A 20,191-nucleotide genomic window follows, 5' to 3' on the forward strand; every position below is an offset into this window, starting at 1 on the left:
GGGGTGTGTGTGTGTGTGTGTGTGTGTGTGTGTGTGTGTGTGTGTGTGTGTCTGAGTGTGTGACAATATTGTTCCCTCATTGATTGAAGGAAGGCTCAGGGATGGTGCTTCAAATGGGCCAATTAGACACAAGAATACAACTATTGCTGGGATCAACTCACAAGCTAATGACAGAATCATTTCTATTGGGGAGAAGAGGAAGATGCTATCAGGGCTTTTAACACTGGGTTAACAAGGAGGTCTGTGGGAATGCCAGTCCCTTATGCCTCAGAGTATGGAGAGTCTTGACCATTAGCTCCTGTTAGCTGCATGTGCTAGAAAGTGAGATCAGGCTTGACTCCAGAGATCCAGGTGGCGTGGGGCCTGTGCTGCAGGAGAAGCTGCCTCCACGACCTCAAGCCCACTCACTTCTCTCCCCTTCTCCCATAGCTCTGCAGCTTTGGACCAGTCAACCTCCTCACTCTTATCACAATTCTGTTTCCATTTGTGTGGTGAGATGGAAAAAGAAGAGCACACGCATAGCTCTAAAATCCCAGTTTAGAATGGTCCACATACAGTTAGATTGGCTTTGGTTCTTGCCCAGAAAGAAATATTACCTTATCATTGACTGCTGGCTAGTGACCAACTCCTGTGGGCTTCTCGGGACCCTGTAGGGACAGGAAAGCTCTCAAAAACAGAACACAGACCACACCAAAACAAGAGACAAAAAGACGCTGCCGGAGATCTTCCATACATGTACAAGCACTTCTGACATTTAAGTAATATAGATCACAATGCCACTTTCATGCAAATACAGCTTAATGATACTCTATTTTTACTTTTCCAGTTCATGACGCAGCAGGGTCAGTTGGTGTGTGTCTGCTGGGGACTTAGAACATCAGTAGTATTACTGCTGTAAGGAGGCTGAGCCCACCAGGGCGGTCTGTTCACAAGATCCCCAATGCTTATAGAAGCATGCCTGCATGTTCCCTGAGTTTTCCTGCTGTGCATATTACTATCATCTCAGAGAGAGGACAATAGCAGGCCAAAGCAATGACTTGACCCAAACAAGGCAAAGTAAACTAGTGGGCGTACTGTGTTTGCTTACAGGAGCACGGGTGAGTGTGAGTGACAGGACCATGAGTCGCTTGGGCAGCTCCATCCCCAAGAAGCCCTTGCAGTGTGGGTCTCCTTGGAGTCCTAACTCTAGCCAATCACATACCTTCTATCTACTAGCAGTCTCGGAGACTGCATGGTGAGGACAGGGTTATTACACGGAGCTCAGGGGAAGGCCAGTGAGTCACTGTAGTCTCAAAGGAGGATCTGATGGCCTCTTCCTTCTTCTGTGAAGAACTGGTAGACTTGATCCTATAAATGTCTCATTTGGGTGTTCATAGCTGCTCGCATTTCAAGACAGTGGTTATCACATCTTGCCTGGAGAATAGCATTCTCCCAAACCCCAGAACATAAAAGCAACAGCGAAAACAATGTTATCCGCAGTAGGCAGTTCCTGCACATTTATGAGTAATTCTTCTATCCACAGAAGGGGTCTGACAGAAAGCAAGTGTGTTGGGGTGCAGGTTATTATTTTTAGAGTATGAATCATTCATAAACTTTATTAATTTGACCAAGATTCTTGATATACTTCAATGTAGCACAGCAGGGAGAGAAAGAAAATGTTCAGCCCTGTGTGGTCGGAAGAGGGGGCAGGACTTTGCTAGGCTCTGGGTGAGAACTCTTACCATAAAGGCAACTTCCAATCTATTTCCAATCATCCATGTGGACCACGGGGTGGCCTCCCTGCTCTGACATCCTCTTATTGACTTGTGTCTGGACCAATGTATACAGAACTCTTAATTTGCTTTCTGGCTTTTGGATATGAGATGGGGGATTACATTGTGAGGTGACCCATTTCCATCAGCCTCTGTTTATCTTCATGCAGAACCGTGCCCAGCCTACCAAACTTGTGAGGAAGATGGGATAATCCCCTGGGCAATGAAGTCTCCAGCATATAGCAATTGTCACTGCAGAGGTGGGGAGCTCCTGCTAGGCAGAGGTGGAAGATAAGTCAGGAACTGGTATTTATTTATGACAATAGTAGAAAGACGGCCCAGAGTTGTCATTTTTTTTAAAGGTCCTTTGAAATTGTATGACAATGCCTTTTATGAGCAATTGGGATGAGAATGTGGGCACAACACTGCATGGGAAATCAGAGCTTCTGTCCTGGCTGCATTTGTGGGGGCCCGAGTCAGTCTGCGAGCTTAAGCAGAAGTCATTGTGTGAGAGGCGGCTGGCACCGCTTAAAGAACTCTGGCACCTGGAGGAGAGAGTCCCCCTGTTCAAAGGACATTTCCCTCCCCTTGCTATCATAAATGCACACAGGCTTTGAAGCTGGGGATAATCTGTGGAATTTCACAATGCTGACAAAGAAACAGCTTTGCTACCCGGATTGCGCACTGAAAGGCTCCAGCATTTTTAACACGGATTTGTTCTCCTGCAAAACGAATGATTGCTGTTCCTGTATTGCCTTCTTCCTCGCATCTTCTGCATGCCTGTTTAAACTTTTTGATGAGTGCTTTTATAAACACTTGAATTTGGGAGATTATCCACAAAACAGCTTTGTGCCTGCATTTTCTGTCTTGCTCACATTTCGGGGCGAGTACCAAGACACGTGGGTTGAATTTTTTGAGAAACTCCTGTCTAAACAGCCTACAGATATCAAGCCACAGACACGGGATGCCATCCAGGTGCAGCCGCGTGCACCTGCAATTCCGACCGTGGGAAGGCTCATACAGCAGATCGTTGTGTTTGAGGCCAGGCTGAGCTATACAGGGAGATGCTGTCAATGCGATGAAATATGATCGACTGTGGGGGGAGGGGAGGGTGGAGGGAGGACTTCAAGAAAGACTAAATGCTGATGGTTTAGAGAAAGGATGAAAGCTCCTGAGTTACATGGAGCTGAGAAGTGCACAGCTTGTAAAACCACCCCATGTTCATGAACGCTTGGAAAGACTGTGAGCAACCTACACAATTTCAATAGAGTGCAAGTACAAAGAGGAGGATGAAGAGGAAGCAAGCTGTATTTTCACCCCAGGGACTCAAAAATAAACCACCAAGTCATGGTTGATACACTGTCTTTTCTCTTTAAGATTTATATTACTTTTTTATATTTCTATGTTTATGTGTGCACATACCTAAGTGCCGTGCCCATGATAGGGAGAAGGGGGCACCAGATCTAGAGCTGGGAGTGAAAGGCTATCGTTATCCTACCCATATGATTGCTGGGAATGAAACTCTGGTCCCCAGAAAAAAACAGCAACTGCTCTTAACAGCTGAGCCATCTCTCCAGCCAGGACGGTACATTTCTTAATGCCATTGTCCAATTGGTTTGTTCAAACTTTCTCCTAAAAATAAGAAAAATGATTTTCTTAACTGATTAATAAAATAACAGCAAGTTTTCAGCAAGACTCTGTGGGGAGCTCAGATTTTTTTTATAGCAAAGGTGAAGTGCTAAATGCTGTGGTGAGAACAGCTAGTCTCCCTGAAGTTTTGAGCTGAGGACCGAAATGCATCTATTCTCTTTAAAGGAGCTGCCATGGTTCAGAGCATCAGGACCAAGGTGCGTGGTCTGTCGGATATCAAATGCCAACAAAAAGCCTCCAGGTCTTTTCTTAAATGGGGGAACTTTTTTTATCTGAGGTATATTAATTTGTGAGGTACTATCTTCAAAGAGCAGGTGTAACCATGGAGACAATCCATAGAAACCATTTTTATTCAAGTCCATCAATACTTTGCTGTCTTGCAAATCAAGTTAATATCATGTGGTTTATGAAGACGTGGTGTGTGTGTGTGTGTGTGTGTGTGTGTGTGTGTGTGTGTGTGTGTGTGCCTGTGTGTGTGTGTAAGTCTAGTCTTTTAAGACACACAGAGGTATTTCACATCTTATATCTGATGATATTTTAGGAGAATAGTTTTACTCACAATTACATTCAAAGAGAAAAATTTGGAATTAAATTTAGTTGTTGAATTTTTATTATCAGGTTTATAACAGTCCCATCTCAGGATTCCTCTTTTGATGAAACTATATTCACTGTTTGTCAAAGCATTAAACGCTGATGTGGCACTGCACATGGCTTGGTGTCTACAGAACAAGGTGAGTAACAAGACCCAGCGCTGTAACTTGGGGGCGGGGTTTGAAGAGTCCTGCCCCTCCCCTTTCCACTTGTAGCTGCAGTCCATAGTCTGTGTATTGGTCAGCCATCCAACATAACTCCTCCCTGTGTCACTGCCACAATACTTTAGAATATAAAAATAAAAATAAAAATGCTGTTAGGAGGCGTTCTGAGTTTGTCTTTGCTGACAATCAATTTAGGCATTTAAAGACTTGTCTTATCCGCAGGGAAGGCTTTGGACTCTGGAGGGGGGTCTTAACTTCCATGGGGCCATTTCTCATCTCATTACCGAAGGGAGGAGAAAGCCATGCCTTGTCTACAAGAAGCAATTCCTGCATCACTGTGAGCTGACAGTGAATTCACAGGCATCGTTAAAACAGAAGTAGACATAGAAATATGAGCCCTGTAATTGTCTTTGAAAAAAATTCTAGTGAACATTTCCAGAAATGCATAGTGTTATTTTGGCTTCATTCATCCATCTCCTTCTCCCCACAGGGCTGGAGAAATACAGAAAGTACACGTGGGATTTTTGTTTGCTTGCTTTCTTTAGTTGTAAACGTGGGATCCACATCTTATGACCAAAGGAGAAAGATGCCATATTTCTCACAAACTTCTTTACTTTCCTCTTCTTCTGGAGTGTTATTTTGTTTAATTCTGGGGTGTTTTGGTGAGGGTTCTGATGCCCAAGGTCTTAGAGCATGTCCGTTTTCCACCAGAGCTCTCCTGTAGATCTCTGTGTTTTTCTGTAGTGAGTTAAATCATTCTGTTTCAAGATAATTGTGTTAAGGTTTGATGTAACCATTTAGGGCTAAAGGGACATATTTACTTTGTCACATAATGTAAGTGGGACCACTTTCCCCAGCAGCAGTCTGCTAATAAAATTGTTTCCCTCTTCCGTAAGTGCATGTAGATACTTGTTGGTGTGTCTTTATCAGTAAAAGGTTTCACCCTTTATCCTACATGAGGCATAAGAATTGTAAGTAGAGGCATACAGATTTGCCACGAAGTGGACTCGAAGATGGCTCACTTCAAAAATTAATTTAACATAAGCCTGGCTTTCCCAAGTCCTCCTTCCTTCCTTCTCTTTCCTTCCATCCTCTTAGCCTGCCTAATGAGGTTTTATTAGAGTTGGCAGAAGGAAAGTGGAGGCTTTTACCTGGAACATAAATTAATAGCTGCTGAACACAGAAGGAAACCTTTTAGTTCATAGCAACCACAGACTCTTCATTAGGGGACCCGAAACTGCCTAAATTGGCTTGCAGATGATAGAATCTCGGGTATTGGGGTAAAACACAAGAAAGGAGGCAGCACATGGCCTGTGAAGAGTGCACTGGAGTCCACCTAGCCATTTGTGGTCTCTATTTATTGCGCAGGAGCTGTGAACTTTTGATGAGACAAGGATGCATAAGCAAATGCTGATGGAGATACCCGCCATGTTTGACTCCTGTGGTACCTGGTGCGTGTGGTGTGTGCAGGATCTCATCGGTGCACTGTATTTTAGACACAGAGATACTGAACTCTGAAAGACTAAGGGTCACATGGATAAACTAAGAGCCAAAGTGGAATAGAGCCCAAATCTTCCAAATTTGCACTACAATGACCCTCTATGTGCTTTAAGCGTTACAACAGTATGTGAGGGATAGTGTTAATTATCAACTTGACAGAGCCTAAAATCACGGGAAAGATGGCCTCAGGCCATGGCTGTGGTGGATAATCTAAGTTGTGTTGATTGAGGTGGGAAGATTGGCTTGCTATGGGTGTCAGCATTTGCTGCCTGGGACCCTGGACTGTGTTAAGTGGAGATGGAGAGCTGAGGAGAGCCATCGCTCAGTGCTCCGTTCCAGACTGTGGATGTGACGTAGTCACTGGCTTCAAACACCTGCTATCTTGATTTCCCACTGTGACACCCTTCAACTGTGAGCCAGAGTCAGCCCTTCCTCCTTTAGATTGGCTTCCTCACACAGCAGGACAAGGAAGTGAAGCAGAATAGAAAAGAGCAAAGCCACAAAAGCAAGGCATTGCCTTTACGTGTGCTGCAGCAGGCACCAGGCTGACCACCACATGCCTCACCTGGCCCTTCCCCCAGGCACCACTTCTGTCTCCATGGCACAGTGAGAAACTGAGCTGAGATGGGTAGGATCAGTGGCTAGGCCTTCCTAGAGGGTTTTGTGACCCTGGAAGCAAGAACTATCTAGGAAACACATTTTAAGTTTATACTTCCATTTCATAACTCTGTAAATTATTAATGAAGAGTCAACCTTTTTAACTTACTCAATTGGGAAGGAATGCATACGAGGCACCGATGGGCTCTTGAGCACTCTGCAGGGCTGGAATCTCTGGAATCTCTGTGCAAGACAGAGGCAGGAGGATGATCAGGACTGACTGAGTGTGAGCCCAGCTCCAAGATCAATGAGAGACTCTGTCTCAAAGAACAAGGTGGAGAGCGACAGTGGAAGACCCCTGACATCATCCTCTGCCCTCTGATGCACGCATAGGTAACCACGTGTACATGGACACTTTCCCCCCCCCCACCCGATACACACAGTCCCACCCACATATACAAAGAAAATCACAGAAAAAAAATCATAGGAGCCCCACATAAAATTCAGAGCTCTCTCCAAATGCTACAAATGGTTCTACTGCGACCATTGCAGCATCACACTGTGCGGTTCTTGTCTGAGTTCTTCCACCCTGCACCAGAATGTCCTGAGAGAAGAACTCACTTTCATGGCAAATCCATCCATTAAACTAGTTTTTATGCAAAGGAAGGAAGGAAGGAACAAAGAGACAGAGAAAGAAAGAAAGAAAGAAAGAAAGAAAGAAAGAAAGAAAGAAAGAATCTACCTCAATGTACAATAAGTGCCCCCTGCATCATCAGTTTAGTTCAGTAGCTCAAGCATCAGCTCTCTACAGAAAGTGATTACTTTCTTCCCATTATATTGAGGACTTTCTTAAGCAGTGTGGATGGATTGATTTCTGCGTCCCTTTGATGTTCAAACACATGTGCACACATTGCCCACCATCACAGGGCCTGTACTAATGGGTGGATAAAGATGACTTCCAGTTTAAACACAGTGTCTATACTGAGCCAGAGGCTGCTGTTCTTTAAGGGTTATGGAAATGACTATTCAAACCTGCTGGGAAATTAAATCCCTGGGTGATGTTGTGTTTTAAAAGTAGGATGTTTATCACCAAAAAGAGATGGCTGGCTTTATTGTGGGTTGGAATCTGGAGGCTTTCCAAACTGTAAATAGAGATTATGAATTTATAGTTTTCTGTAGCGGCAGATGGCACTACTACTTCCCTTGTGACTATGGTGAGAATATCTGAGATGAATTACATGAGGAATGTGCTGATTAATTAAATATTAGCATGATTATAGATCTAGGAGGTTAGTGACTCAGGAAGTGCTAGATGAATTCGGTCCGTTAGAATATGACGTTTAGGAGGCTTGGGAATGGAAGCCTTAAGGGTGGAGCCAGTAGAACTTAGAGCATGTCAGACTTGAGCTGAGGGGCCGACGAGAGAATTAGAGTGTGCATCTGAGGCTATAACTTACCAACTCCAGTCTCCACGTGGAGCACAGGTTCTGCATCACAAGTGTCCATACAAGTCCCAGTGCCCCAAATCTAAGTTATTTCTCTACATATGCATAGTAATGCCTCTATGAGACTCATTTCTTTATATGGTAGTCAAAAGATTAATTAATCAGGGGGAGGGGGGGGAAGATTTCTGAGTGTGGTGGGGCACAGAACTGAACAGTAAGCCTGAGAGTGGTATTGTCTCACAGCAGTTAGCATGGCAGAGGAGAGAGGCTACAGAGATGCTACAGCCTGAGGGAAGGCTGCTTCATCCAAGACCTAATGTCTTAGAAGATGGATGAATTATAACCGTCATCTGAACGTCATCTGAACACGCCCATCCTCTCCCGCCCCCCACCCCCACCCCGTCAAACTCGGCTATCTCTATCTCTCTCACTTGCTCTCTTTATCCTTCTCTCTCACGTAAACATTCTTGGTGTCTTCTCATACTTATGCCCTCTCTCTTCTCCGCATGATCCTTCCTTCTCCAGCCGCTCTTCTCCCATTTACGTCTACTGATGCTTTTTCAAAGATGGAAGAGTGCTGCTACAAACCCTCCGTGTACACCTCCCTTCTGTCCACATTCCAGCGTGTAAAGTATTTTTACTCTTATTTTCGAGTGGATATAACTTAAAATAATCCTGACTTCTGTCAGTGGAGAGCCTCTTAGATGATGTGTGCTTGTCTTTCAGGCTGATGAATATAGAGACAAGTGGGTCCTCGTCCTTGCTTTCCTCTCTCTCAGTAAGCTTATGGAGGAACATGCATTAGCGGGTGGAGGCCTGACCCAGACACTCGCAGCATCCCAAGCACTTCGCATACTTTGTTGTTTGTGTGTCCTCCCTAGTGCTCTAAATCCATCTCTTCCCCATTCAGCACTCTACAGTTTGCACTTCAAACAGCCACAGAATAACTTAAAAGTCACCCTCACTTCTGTCTTGCACCAGCTTGTTCTTCGCATAACTAATGTTGTGGCCACATGGTTTAGTTTTCACGCTTTTCTTGGAATACTGTGAGAGCAAGAGTCGGCTGACTCAGCACATGGTAGACCAGGGAAGCGGCTCTGTATAGAAAGCTGGGGCCTGACTAGCCAAGGGCCATGACCAGCAGATGCTCACCACCATCTGCCATTGGTTGGTGAACAGGGGGTTGCACTGGTAGAGAATTTCCCTTGGAATTTCTAAGATGTGTGAACATTACTTTTAGTTAAGAGTCGTACTCAGACACCATTTACTTTATTCTTTCTACTTTCCTGTATGTTTTTCTGAAGCCATCACATTTGGAGTTTTTAATTATGCCGCATCCGAAGTAAAACTGTGTCCCTGTACAGCACTCCTGACTTTATTTCAGTTGCATTTACAGTGGGTACACTTCAAAGTCAAAAACTGCAAAAAGTATCGCTGACCTCCTTAAGTAGTAAAGATACAGTTTGCTTGGAAAAATCTAGGCATAGAGTCTTGCATACTTGTGCTTAGAAACTTTTGTGCTGGGGTGATTATTGGGTTATGGTTTGCAATGGCAAAATCCTGCAAATAGTTAAAATACTGTGCAGCTGAAGAATGAGAATGCATTATGAATTTATGGATCCTCTTTACATACTAAGAATATTGATGTAAATAAATATGGGACTGTGAAATGATCTCAGATATGAGAAAGTTCTTAAATTATGAATTTTCTTTCATTTGCACTAAGAACAGTCGTGTGCATGTATTCATGTGCACACAACACACACAATGGAGGAGAGTGAATGTAGGGAAATGTCAATATTATTTGTCATTGAGAGTGAGGGCAAGGACTACAGGGACTAGACCCAAAAAAGTTAGAAAAAAAGAATATCATGATATCTATACTTATATGATATAAAATCTATGTAATGCTTCTTTGATTGTTAAACTAGCACTCCACAAATAGAGAAAATATCCAAACTGTAAACCAACAGCTTACTTGACTCTGGGGAAATATTAAACCCAATCTATTGAAGTACAGATATTTATTACGCTATGGAATCAACTAATCAACCTGTCTCCCCGCCCCTCTTTCTCAAATCACCTGAAGCCAGTTTCTTGAGAACACTTTGATCAATTAGTTAAATCAAACAAACAAAAAAAAAAACAAATGCAGAATATTTCTAATACCCATGAACCAGCATAAAGCTTGAGTACAAGAATCTGTGAATAGTGACCTCTGTTGAAAACACCTATAGCATTAACTAGCTGTCAATTGCCTGCTATCTTTAATGGAAAGCTAATTATTTCATAACACACTTTGTACAAGAATGACTCTTAATCCATTTGCAATTGATTATACTAGCCAAGGCTCAATCAAATCATGGCTAGACTTAAAGAATACGAATCTCTATTCAGCATCTTGTGCTGTCAGCCCATGGGAAGTTGTCACCTGATGCCTCCTCTTGCTCTCACGGTCCTTTCAAGTATATTGTTTGATATGACAAAGTTATTTTTTCCCAAATATTCCATTTGTCATTTGTACTTTTTCTCATTTCTGTTACCAAATATCTGGCCCCCCAAAAATTATATAAAGCACAAGAGTTTATTTCAGCTCACAGTTTCAATGACTAGTCTGCCATGGTAAGGAAGCAATGGGTGGTTTTGAGGCAGCTGCTCATATTGCATCTTCAGTCGAAGGCAGAGGGATATTAACACTGGTACTTGGCTCTCTTCTTTTCCTTCTTCTTCTTCTTCTTCTTCTTCTTCTTCTTCTTCTTCTTCTTCTTCTTCTTTTTATTTTTTTGGGTCTGGGATCTCCAGCTCAAGGGATGGCATGGCCCACATTTTGGGGGGGGTGGTCTTCCCTCACAGACAGGCCTGAAAGTATATTTTCTAGGTTATTCTAAACCCAGCCAAGTTGATTACTGGTTTGGTTTGAATGGGAATGTCCCTCAGAGACTCATGTATATTTGAATCCTTGCTTAGCAGCTAGTAGAATTTGAGGGTCAGGTGCAGATTTGGTGGTGCAGCCTTGATGGAGGTGTGTCACTTGGAGCAGGTTTTCAGGTTTGAAAAGCTTAGCTGCTGCTCTAGCCCCATACTATCCTGCCTGCTGCCATGTGCCCCCACCCCCACCCCACTGCCGTGATGGTCATTGTCCTAGGTAGGAGTTTTATTGCTGTGAAGAGACACCATAGCCTTGGTAACTTTCATAATGGAAAGCATTTAATTGGAGCTGACTTACAGTTTGACACTCAGTCCATTGTTGCCACGGCAGGGAGAATGGTAGCATGGAAACAGAAGGAAGAGAGAGTGATGCTGGGCCTGGCTTGAACATTTGAAAACCTCAAAGCCCACCTCCACAATGACACACTTCCTCCAACAAGGCCACACCTACTGCAACAAGGCTGCACCTCCTTAATAGTGCCACTCCCTATGAGCCCACTGGGGCCATTTTCATTCAAAGTACCATAGTCATGGACTCTAACTCTCTGAAATCATAAGCCCTAAGTTAAATGCTTTTTTTTTTCATCATCTGCCTTGGTCATGGTGTTTTATCACTACAATGGAAAAAGCAACTACGACAAGTCTGAATATTAACCATGACATAGTCTTTTTTCTTCCTTCTCAGGATTTCTTCATCCCCAAGTTGCCTGAATGGATGCCGATTCCTTCAGTCTTGCTCAATATAGACTGCCAAGCTCATGTCCACCTACCCAACCTGACCTTCACTTCCTGCTTAATTCTACCTCCACAACTGCACCTTTAAACCAAATTATCTCTATGGGCAACAGCACTTCCTGTCCAGCCATAAAAAGAAAATAAAAACCCAGTTTGTGAACTCCACAACCATTACAAATCAGGCAGTCGAAGAGCAGCTCCATCATTTGATCCTTTCGCATCATTTAACTACGTTTCCTTCGCACTGTGCCATACAGTAGTGGTTGTCATGGAACATCCGACTTACTCGGGGAACAACCCAGGGGCTGCAGAGAGAGCTCTGTTGTGAAGAATGCTTCCTGATATCGAAGAGGACTAACGTGCAGTTTCCAGTACCCGTACCAGGCAGCTCACAATAGCTTGTAACTCTAGTTCTGGAAGGATCTAATACTCTGTCTTCCATAAACACCTTTACACATGTGGAATACATAAAAATAAAATACAAAAGTTAAATCTTGTTTTTAAAAGATAACAACGTGCACACCAGACTCCAGTCCTTGCAGAAAATAATCATCCCTGGGCTTTCTGATTATTAGGATTACCTGTCATGTGTGCTAAATCCAAGTTCTAAGATTTTCATTCAGAAACCTCAAGTTCTACTGAGACTCTTCGGTGTACATTGGAACTGTGTAAATCGCATAGTCCTTTTAGGTAGTGCTATGCTATTGTCTTTCTTCATTTGAATCACTGGGGGAATCTCACATGTTTGAGCTTCTCTTGAATCCACTTACTTTTCCAGGCCCAGTACAAACATATCACATGGCGGTCCTACCCCATGCCTCAGTCACTGTGCTTCCCACTTAATGTGTCTTCTGCAATCTGCCCCTGCAGGCTGGTTCTCACTTAAGTCTGTCTTCTCCTGACACCCCTTGGTGTCCTTCCACCTGACTGGCCTCCACCCATCCGTGGGATGGCATCTTCTTTGTGAACTAGATCTTAAGCGCACACTGAATTTCATGTTCCAGAATAACTGCTTTATGTAAGACAATACTGTCATTGTAGCCCGGCGAGGCTGCCCTCTGCCATCCATCATAGCCGAAGCCTGAGTTCATGCCATCTCTAGTAACTACTCCCAGAGCCTGGTACATGGGACACACTTGCCATACATATGGACTGAGCCAACCAGTTGCACTATGGATAGGAATTATTGACATGCAGAACTATTGTTGGTTCCAATACATTGGGCTGATAAATACAGACTACAATCTAAAATGTAAAGGAGAAGTTTAAAACTAGAGGAGTTGAGATGGAGCATACAGAAAAAAAAAAATAAATGCTTTGAGGTTACTCTACACCCTGACCGTAAAAGAGTGACTCTCCAGAGCATAGTCTTTTTAGTCTTGTGTATGAAGAGCTTTTGACATTTCCAGGAAGTGCGTGTAGAGCAGATCCACAAATTTGTTTTACTTAATGGTAATTGCTATTAAAATTAATCAAACATGCTATGTAAATGCCCCTTAAACATATTTAGATTTTGAAAATTGCCATTAAATAGATGAGAACATAATGGAATTGCACTTTCCCTGTAATTGTCATTAGCATAACTAATTGTTGGTTTTCGCTTAGACTCTAAGTGCCTGACTATTCTCCAGCAGTGTAGTCATTTTCACTGAAAGCAGAAAAGGATGTTTGGGAGAATAGGATAAAGAAACAGGTGAGCTAAGAAAGTATCTTATTTTAAGCTTTAAAAAGATAAAATCAAATTAGAAAGATCATCTATAACATGTGTTTTCCAAATACATTTTATGTTACCAAAATTGTTCTGGTGACAAAACTTCAGTCTAGTAGCTATAGTAGATGTTTTTGCAAAGTTCTGAATACAGCAAGATAAACCTAAGGCAAGAAGAAGTCAGCACGCTCCCCACGTGCACCTGAAGTTTATACCTGAAATACATATTTAGGGTTACATGTAAAACTGAATAGTATGACATAGCCCATAAACAAAATGAAAGATAAAAACACCCAATCATTTCAGTAGGTATAAAAAAGCATTTTACCAATTTAAATACCCATTCGAATTTAAAACATACTCTCTATTATATATATATATATATATATATATATATATATATATATATATATATTATACTCTATCCATGAAATAGACAAAAACCTTGAAAAGCTTATAGCTACAATGAAGTCAATGCAGAAAAATTGAAGCTTTGTGTTCTAATGAGGTTGACCCAGAAATGCTCAACAACTCTGTGCAACGCTCAGAGTTTAAGTAGGAACAAGGTAAATCAGATGTGACAAAGAAACATATAAATGAGGGAAACCAACACTATCCCTTCCTGTAGAGCACATGACCCTCCATGCAGAAAACATGTTTTCTTTTTAAAACAACACACACACACACACACACACACACACACACACACACACACACTATCTATCTATCTTTCTTTCTTTCTTTCTTTCTTTCTTTCTTTCTTTCTTTCTATCTATCATCTATTGATTCAATGTGCATATTTATGGTTGAGCTTACATATGTGTACCTCATACATAGATGGACCTATGAAGGCCAGAAGAGGGTGCTGTGTCTCCTGAAACTATAGCCACAGGTGTTTGTGAGCTCTAATGTGGGGGCTGGGGACCATGCTTGGGTCCTCTGTGAAAGCAACTAGTACTCTTGGCCACTGACTCATTTCTTTCTCCAGACCCCTTTTTATTTGTATTTTTGCTTTTAATTTGTGTATGCATGTGTCTCTATGTAAAGATATGTGTATGTGAGTTCAGTACCTTCAGTGGACAGAAAGGGGTTTAAAGTTTTAAGCACAGAAATTTAGTTGGTTTTAAGTCTCCAACATGAGGGCTGGGATATGAACCTAGGACCTTGGCAAGAACTTAACTACTGGTCTATTTCTCCCTTACTATAAAACACAAAATTTCTAACAAAAATTCTAATAAATGTAGTTAAGTTGCAGGGAAAAAAAGGTACTAAATACATAAAACCAGTTGCGTCTCTTCACACTAAAATGTGCACAAAAGAGAAGTCAAGAATACAATCTTACTACTATATGAAAATGAGTAAAATATTTATGAGCAAACATAGAAACAGATTCTTTATAACTGGAGAAAACTGAATAACTGAGAAAGGAAAGCCTTGCATACTGAAATCTATAAAATATATATGAAAAAAAATCTGATGTGAGCAGGTGGAAAAGCATTACATGTTCATGGATTGCTATATTAATATTCCAAAAGCATCCTTGCCACTGGAAGCTACATATAGATTCAGAAAAATACTATCAAAATCCCAATGGCATTTTCACATAAAGATTCAAACGATTCTAATCTGTGTGAACTATAAAATATCCTGAAGGGAAAGGAAAGAGTATTTTTCATGTTTCTTGCTTTCAATTTATGTTAAAAAGTTGGTGTTACTGAAGAAAATTATAATCATGGGATGCAAAACAGACACAACAGCTAATAAGATAAAGCACAGATTCAAGATATAGATATAAGCATGGTAGAGCATTCTTTTACAAGGACAGCAAGAAGGCACAAAGGAAAAATGATAGCGTCTTCAATCAGTCTTGTTTGGAAAACAGTATGCTCACATGCTGAAAGGAAATTGGACCCTTATCTAATATCACGCATAAAATCAACCCAGAATGGATTAAAGTTTTATAAGTAAAATCTGAAACTACAAAACTCATAAAAGTGGGGAACTTCTATGATATTTATCTGTGTGATACTTTTGTTGGCTGCAACACCAAAAGTTCAGGCAGCAAAAGCTCAAATAACCAAGTTAGACTTCCTCACACTGAAAAGTCCCTGCACAGTAATAGGGAAATTGCCAAACAAACAAAATGAAAAGGCAAGCTGTTGATCAGAAAGAAGTATTTACAAATTACTTATCTTGTAACTGGTTAGCATCCATAAATGGATAAGGGATTCATACAACTCCATAAAAAGAAGTTAACTAATTAAATGAAACAGCAAGATGAACAAGAAACCTAAAAAGATATTTTTCCAATACAGATAGGCAAATGATTAAAAGGTGTCGTAAAAAGTGTTCAGTAATGGTAGGAATTTGAGGTCCAAATTTGAAAGTGAAAATCAGGATGAGTGTGCCCTTACACCACTGGGGACAGAAGCTGAGGAGATGGTTCCATGGGTGAATCTGAGTTCAGATCCACATGAGGTAGGATGCTTCTGCGACCCCAGCCATCCTACAGGAATATGGGAGACAGAGGCAACAGAGTCCCCAGAAGACCATGGGACAAGTGATCTGACACCTGCAACAATTCAAACTAACTGAAAAGTGAGGTCAAACATCCAAGGCTTGTCATCTCACATCCTAGCATGTCCACCCCACCCACACATGAAACTGTCACTTGATTTTTTTTTAATGAAAACAGTTTTGAGACATCTGAAGAAAATAAAAACCAAAGTAGCAAATGATACAGCAATGTCTTTTCTGAGTGTATCCACACAGACTATCAGGTGAGTGCCTTACACATGCATGTGTGTGTGCCCATAATGATTACAGTCACCAGACCCAAGATGTGAAAATAACATACTTGATCATTGATAGAAAAATGACAAAATATTAGAATGTACACACACGCCTGGAGTGGTGGTGCACACCTTTAATCCCAGCACTCTGGGAGGCAGAGGCAGGTGGATCACTGTGAGTTCAAGGCCAGCCTGGTCTACTAAGTGAATCCAGGGAAGGCAGGGCTACACAGAGAAACAATTTCAAAAAACAAACAGCAACAACAACAACAAAAAAAAAAAACAAAACAAGAATATATACACAATGGAATATTAATTAGGCTTATAAAAGAAGACTTGCTATTTTAGGAACTTGGATAAAATAGTGGCCATTAATAATAAACAACAATCCAGACAGTATTTCTTATTATATATAGAATCTGAAAATTATAGGATACTACTTAGGAGAGTAGACTACATATAGGCATATAATAAAACTACAGATGAAAGAAACAGACAAAAATTCATTAAAAAACAGACAAGAAATATCTAAAACTGAGATAACATTTTTCTAAAATAAGAAAACAGCATAGTACTTGATGCTTCTGATGCAAAAAAATACTAAATAATGTACTCACTCAGAGTTGGAGGGGTAAGCTTTAGTCAAATTATGAGGACCTGGAAAATTAGCCATGCTGAGTAGCTGCAGTAAGGAATCTTTCTAAAAATTCTTTTAAAAAATATTATTACCAGTGTGTGAGTATGAACAAGTGCCATGGCTCAGATGAGTACTCAGAATACCTGTGGTAATTAGTTTTCTCTCTTCCACCATGTGGAATTAAAGTTAGGTCATCAGGCTTGGTGGCAAGCACACTTCTCTGCTGATCTATGTTGCTCGCTAAATTCACTAAAAAGGAAGAAGAAAAAGAAGAGGGATGGAGGAGGAAGAGGAGAAGTAGTGTAGGGAGGAGGTGGGAGGAGCAAGAGATAACGTCCAAGTTTATTTTATTTATGTCTATGTGTGTGCCTTGCTTGAGTTTATGTGTATGACATGCATGCAGTGGCACAAAGAAGCCAGAAGAGGGCCTCAGACCTTCTGGAACCAAATCTCTCTGGATTTGAGAGTGGAGGTATAGCAATATGTGTTCTCTTTTCTTTTTATAGGCATGTGTGGGTCTCCTAATTAGTGTACTGGGAACTGAACCCAGATTCTCTGCAACAGCAGTCAGTTCTCTCAAGGGCTGAGCCATTTCTCCATCCCCAATTTTTCTGTTTTAATTTGAAAGAAAGCTACCTGAGGAAGACAGTGAACCTTAAGCAATATGATATATTATCTTTCAGTAAAATTTATGAAGCAATGATAATTAAAACAATTATAAGTAAAATTCCTAAATTTGATGATTTATAGGAATTAAGGAGACTATCAGAGAAATACATGCCAATCAAGAATGTTCATGTCTAAGTATCAAGTTTAGGAGTACTATGTGTCTTTTTCCCACTTTTTGTCTTTTCCAAATTTACAATGTGCACATACTACTTTTAATCAAAGTGAACAATAACAATAAAAAATATACCCATAAAACTGCTAGTTCTCCTAAAATCACACTAGCTCATTTCTGTTAGCCATTTAGACCCAAGTTTTCCCTTAACTATTATACTATTATATCAAAGCTATTTGTTAACAGTATTTCATTGTGAAAAGAGTGCGTGAATAGGCATTTAATTGCATGAGGGATTTGTGCTGAAACTATCTTAATAAATCAAGTTTCCAACATCTGCAAACATTTGTACCTAAAGTGCAGTTTTGGAGGAACAACAACAACAACAACCAAAAAAAAAAACCCACAACACTTCTGAATCAAAATGAAGAAGAAATATCCTACCACAAAATCTTGCTGCAAAAGCCCATCATACAAAAAAAATCATTGTTTTTTATAGACCCTTATGATTTGTTTAATGATGTATCTGTTGTCTTGATGCAAAACAACAAAGCTTTCCGGCGAGGAAAACAATCTTTTTCTTTAATTCTTACTCAATGAGAAAAATCACAGATGCCAAGACATCAAGGAAAATAATATCAATGTTCTTTCAATTTTTATTCTGAGAACAGTTCCTTTTAGTTTATAAATGAGAGCTTACTGCCTCCAATGTCACAGACAACAGCCTGTGGTTGAGTTGACACACCCAGACAGATAGGTACCTATTACTTAAAATGGATGTGAAACAAGCCATTTAACTCTTCTCTTCAGAAACACATTTGAGAGTGGCTGTGTGATATGGATTCCTTATTCTGTTTCAAAGTATACAGAGTTTGTAAATCACAAGATTGCTTAATCAGTTTTTACTATTTCTCTTTCCATTTCTATCTCTTGATCATTTACTAATTAAACTAGAGAAATAAACTATAGGTAAAAGACCAAGTATTTGCTTTCTCAACATAGAACTTTGCAAATTTCATTAATTATTTTAATCTCTCAGAGACTTGAACAATCTGATGTCAATAAATTAAGTCATAGAAACAAATGGCATTGCTCAAAAAGTTGACTACAGTTATGATACAGTCCAGTAATTCACTCTATGTATTTAGCCAAGACAATTGAACACTATTGCGCGTGCGCGCGCGCGCGCGCGCGCGCGCGCGCACACGCACACACACACACACACACACACACACACACACACTTTCATAGCTACAGGCTTTATAATAGAGAAAAATAGAAGGAAACACAAAACCCATCACCCAGTGCAGCAATCTGAGAAGTTGCTATTACTGTGTTATGGAATGCAGTCCAAACTTAAAAGAAGACAAAGCACTAATATCTATTAGCACGATAACAACAATAAAACCAGAAAGCATTTTAAGTAGAATAAGTCAGACTCTAACACAGAAGGTCATCAGCCACCTAGACCACCAGCCCATTGCTTCTAGTTTTTTTATTTATAATTTGTTTTATGCTGCTAGAGCTGGGGGTAAATTCCCATACATGAATACATGAGGAGCACACTGAGGCAGTGTTATATTTACTAGTTTTGACTCTAACCTTAGCAATGAAAGATTTTAGCAATCAAGAAAATGTATCAATACTAAATTTAACATACTGAATCTACAAATATTCAACCAGATAGGTCTGCATACTTTTGTAGGTAGACATAAATTATTTCTTTTTTTCAGATATATTTTTATGTATGTTTCAGTGTGTGTGTGCACATGCGTGTGTGTGCTTTGCACATACTCAAGCTCCATCAGAGGCCAGAAGAGGTTCAATGGAGCTTACATGCAGTTGTAAGTTGTCCAACATGGGTGCTAGGAACCAAATCTGGGACTAAGAGCAGCAAGTGATCATAACTACTGAGCTATCGCTCTAGCTCCCCTAAAATGTTTCTTATAGGAAAATGAAGAGGCGAAATTTTTCAAAAAAGAAAATAAAACTAATGTGTACCTGCAGGACCTATATACCTGGGCTAGGCACAACGATGGTTTGCTCAGTGATGCACCGTAGAGAGCCAGTGCATCCCTAAGGCCATGATACACCTGTGAAGTCGTGCACCTGGGGGCGCTGCTGCTTGCCTAATTCCAAAGAGGCATCATTGCTCATGTGGTGTTTGAGATGCTGATGTAATAAAGCTTCAGTGCTTCCAGGTGCACGAAGTATAGCACATCCCATTTGCACAGTGCATAACACTTAAAGACAGGAAATGGCTATGGTATTGGCTCGTGTGTTTTACTATCCTATTCATTTCATCTTTTTTTTTTTTTTTTACAATGTACTCATTCTACTATTTAAAATTATGCTGAGACCCACGAGGTTCAGAGAATAAGAAAGCACATCATGGCCCTAAATGCACCATCTCTACCATACTCCTTATTCCAAGGTCCAGTGATCATTTTGGACACCTGGGAGTAAAGAGTGTGAGGGCTAGAGGCTGGATACAAAGAGGCTGTCTTCTGGACACAGCAGGGCCACCGTACATATGGACTTACAGTGATTGTGACAGCTTGTACATGTCCAAAGCAGACTAAACCCCAGCAGAGAGTGGGACGCCGAACATGGAGTCCCACCCCTGGGGCGGAAGGTTCTGGCAATCAATTGCTGCCAGAAGGGAAGAGTTAGTTTTCTTTAAGGGTGTGGCCCCTGGATGGTTCATTACTCCAATGGGAAGCCACAAGTCCAAAAAACCTATGGAAGAACAAATTAGACTTGTGGATTTTATTTTAAAAGTGGACACAAAGTTGAGTGGGTGGGGAAGAAGTATGAATCTGGAAAGAGTTGGAGGGAGTGAACGTGATTTTTAAGATGCTGGGCAAATTTTAAAATAACTCATCTTTAAAATATTAGAAAATTGATAAGGA

General features: G+C 40.8%; 1 long non-coding RNA gene across 2 annotated transcripts in view; it reads right to left on the reverse strand.

The window, feature by feature from the left end:
* Positions 1 to 597: 597 nt before the first annotated feature.
* The window catches only part of LOC311594029, a 50,820-nt gene continuing 31,226 nt past the window's right edge, over positions 598 to 20,191 (reverse strand). For both annotated transcript variants that reach the window (XR_014777912.1, XR_014777913.1), the window contains exon 4: positions 598 to 647. This is a non-coding gene — a long non-coding RNA (uncharacterized lncRNA). The remainder of the gene's footprint in view (positions 648 to 20,191) is intronic.

Source organism: Acomys minous (assembly GCF_964271855.1).
Source record: "Acomys minous genome assembly, chromosome: 3".
NCBI classification, from domain to species: Eukaryota; Metazoa; Chordata; class Mammalia; order Rodentia; family Muridae; genus Acomys; species Acomys minous.